The sequence below is a fragment of the Opisthorchis viverrini genome, assembly GCF_000715545.1.
Source record: "Opisthorchis viverrini unplaced genomic scaffold opera_v5_462, whole genome shotgun sequence".
NCBI classification, from domain to species: domain Eukaryota; kingdom Metazoa; phylum Platyhelminthes; class Trematoda; order Opisthorchiida; family Opisthorchiidae; genus Opisthorchis; species Opisthorchis viverrini.
Window position 1 is genome coordinate 4,974 of NW_008752125.1, and position 2,672 is coordinate 7,645.

A 2,672-nucleotide genomic window follows, 5' to 3' on the forward strand; every position below is an offset into this window, starting at 1 on the left:
TTGTCTTAGTAAGCCCGGAGAGCGCCAAAGGAACTAAGAACTTCAGAGATATTCTAACATGCTAATATGCTTAAATCTCAGAAACGTACCAACATGCTCGCGCATTCAGACAACTAAAATCATGATAGCTGAAGCATTCCATTTTCAGTAGCGTACACAACAAGATTTCGGCGACAATAAGTTGGTTTTGCGAACTGATAGCAAGTCAACGTGTCATCAGGTGTCGCAAGCCACCGACCACCAAATGCGCTGTTTTAAACACTTATTTGAAATACCATCTAAGTAGCGTACTCTTCGGTATCTAAAGCACTGCTGTAAAGTTAATGTGGCATGTACGTCTGAACAAACATAATCCAAAAGTTCGACGCCATCCTCAAGTGCAAGCCTCACAATTGCAAAGTAACGGAAACCACTCCCTAAAATACATTAGGTTAGTTATTACAATGAAATTCGAGGTAAGAAATATGTTATACTCATTAGTCGCCAAGCAAACCCATTTAATGCATTCAAGAAAGCATGATGCGCTTTTTTATTTTATTGCGCTGTCATTCGTGAACTCATACGACCCATCTTACTATTTTTCAATATTAGCGGGTTTTTGTTTACAGTACTGATCATATATCATTCTTTTAAAACCAGGGTTAGACAACAGTAATGTGCCATCTAATTCAGTATGTGGCCCTTAGGAAGGACAGCGCATGTTGTACGGTTGCTTACTTGGGGATTATGGCATGCCAAACTTGTCTCGTAGTTCCCGAACCAAAATGTACATTGTATGCCGGTGACCGTTCGAATGCCTTTACTACAAGAGTTAGCCTTAGACAGGACAGAAGAAGCAAAGTTCGTCGTAAGACGGAAGGTTTTTAGGTGAACTCACACCCGCATGTTGATAAGTGGAATTATATAAATTATTTAGTGGATAAATTGCCCCTGCATCAGTCAAACAGTGATAATTCCTCATGTGCTGCAAAGCACATGTTTTGAGCATCAATTTTAAATGGGAATTTTTGAGTACCTGGGAACCCAGCCAGTCAAATTCATTAGCGACGCTAGGAAACTCAATGTGAATTGAGTGAATAGTCATCATCATTGGGAGATCAAGACTGGTTTTGAACTTTTATGCTTTGTTGCGTGACAATCATATTTCCCTTCAGGTTTTGCTGTCAAGTTGACTATCTTTTTTCACAAATTTTACCACAAAATCAATTCCAAATATGTCATTACCCATCAGACATAACTGATTCCATATTTATTGTGGTTTAGCTGTTTTTTTCAAACAAAATTCTATATTCTCATTTTGGACCAGAATTCCATCTAGTCGCTAAACGTAATTTGAGGGATATTAGTAGTTGTTGTTATCTTAAAAGCATATGGCGACCCAGTGTTTAGTTGCTGTAAACTTGTTTGATACGATTTTAAATATGGGCATTAATCATTCGCCGAATCGGGCAATGATACTTTACCGAGAAAACCAACTATCACTTTTATGACGCCCCTAATTTGCAGAAAGAGTTGCCTGTAACCGGACTGTAAGGTTTGTTAAATTATCAAAACATGTAGCTGACAAATACCCTATGCAAAGTACATTGCAATTTCTCCTACAGTCTCCAGTGTATGTAACTCCTCGCTCAAGAAATTTTGAACGTTATCTGAATCGAGATAAAAACTCTCAAAAAGCTTCGTTCACTACCATCAGTTCCTTGTTTGGTGCATCCAGGACCTTCTTTATGCCATAATCGGAATCACATATTCTTCCAAGTATGAAGGCGCAGTTCATGCCACACCCTGGTATTTTCAATGAGTATAAACTTTAAACTTACCTGCTTCATCCACTCCGAGGCAGTTTATCAAATGTACAATGATGTCAGATATCTGTGGCTTGGTTATTATCATATGTAAGCCTGTGTCTGAGATGGACAATCTTCCACATGATGCATCGTTATTTTTCTTAGCTAGAACATACCGAGCTAGCACCAGAGCTGCATTGCTGGAAAGCCACTTGTTTGAAGATTGCAATAAAATGGATATATGTTCCAACATTTTTGAAAAATCTCCTATGTTATTTAACAGCCATTCTCTCCCGTCATCAAACTCTGCCTTGAGTAAATATTCATGCCAATTGCCGGAAAACTCACAATTGTCCCAAGTGTCCCAGCAGCATTCAAGATCGTTTCAACATCCTTGGATCTTAACATAAGCACCAAGGTATCTGGAAAACTCATCCACCCTTTCGAATTAAACTGTGCAGCAGAATCAAGTATTCGCATACACCCCTGCTTGTTCTCAGCAAGTGAACCAAGGATATAAGCGGCATTCCCAGCTGTTCTAAAACACGAAAAAGAACACACAGATCCAAATAATTTATGTACTTGTTAGACAATGATTGCAACCAAAGCATTAGGTTGGCTATTATTTCTTCTCCATACTCACTACTCAGTAGATGTTCGGTAGTTGTGCGTTTGTTCGATTGAATATCGTCAACCAATTTGTCCAAAGCAGACATAGATAGCACATCATCTTTTGAAATAATTGAGTGTAAATAATCATCGGAAATCCAGTGCGGAAAACTCATGCTACTTGATGTGACCGATAAGGAACGAGGAAATACTCCCACGGAAATACATTACGCGGCATTGCTTTTTGAAAGGGCGCCAGATCGGAAGAGCAACGAT